This window comes from Kryptolebias marmoratus, linkage group LG24 (genome assembly GCF_001649575.2).
Source record: "Kryptolebias marmoratus isolate JLee-2015 linkage group LG24, ASM164957v2, whole genome shotgun sequence".
Lineage (NCBI taxonomy): Eukaryota > Metazoa > Chordata > Actinopteri > Cyprinodontiformes > Rivulidae > Kryptolebias > Kryptolebias marmoratus.
The window spans coordinates 17,982,160-17,983,105 of record NC_051453.1 but is presented as its reverse complement, the minus strand read 5'-3'; the positions used below and the strand labels follow the sequence as shown (position 1 = coordinate 17,983,105).

At 46.0% G+C, this 946-nt stretch overlaps 1 protein-coding gene across 2 annotated transcripts in view; it reads right to left on the bottom strand.

Annotated features, from left to right (window-relative positions):
* Window positions 1-946, bottom strand: part of fryl (furry homolog, like) — a 78,586-nt gene that overhangs the window by 76,875 nt on the left and 765 nt on the right. The window lies entirely within an intron of this gene.

Below are 946 nucleotides of genomic sequence, written 5' to 3'. Positions count from 1 at the left end.
GTAGGATGCATTTGTGTGTGTGTGTGTGTGTGTGTGTTTGTGTGTGTTTGTAGAAAAGTCCATGAATCGCGTTCACAGATGTTTACAGGCAAGAGGGCAACAAGCTTCTGTTGACATAAATTCCAGGGAGAATTGATTTAGGTGCCAACCCAATTTAAGATGGCTGCCACGACCAGCTGATCTTAGAAAACAGAGGAATGATGATAACTCAGTCAATTTTACAGATACAGAGCTAAAATCAGGTGTGGTAGTAGCTGAGAGTCAGCCGCAACGCATAATCCAAGCCTCACAATATCTCCTTTAGAAAATCTGACCAGAACAGCCATGATGAGATGATCTTAATCTGAAACTCTGGCACTGAAAAGCGTTGGGAGGGATGGCTTTAATTTTAAAACCGTGGTGGGGATGTTCAGCCATCTGCAGACCATGTAGGCTACAAAGCCCAATCTAAAGTAGAATTGGTGTCGTGCTAGAGCATCCTACGTGTGGATGTTGTGGTTGAAAAGGTGCTCACTTGAGTGTGCCATTACTCTGAGCAGCATCCACGCTCATATGGGCGTGGGAGGGCAAACAAACCGGTCTCTCGTCTGTCACTGCATCCTCTTCATACACAGCTGCCCATCAGATTCCTCTCTGCCTGCAAACAACCACTGAGAGAAGTATTTGTTGCGTTTTAAATCCGACTGCTCCTCGGACAGGACAGGAGCAGCTAAAAGGCTAAAAAAGTTGGCTCGGCGTTGTTGCACAAGAGCTGCCAAGCACAGACATGTTGGCTCCCTCAAAAAAAAACCAAAAATAAACAAGGACCTCGCACAAACAAAAGTTCAGCTGTTTCGGAGCAAAACTGCTCCGATTCTCAGAAGCAACCACCATACATGTAGCAGGCTTTGAATCTGCTCTTCTGTGTGTATGTGTGTGTGTGTGTGTGTGTGTGTGGGGGTGAGAG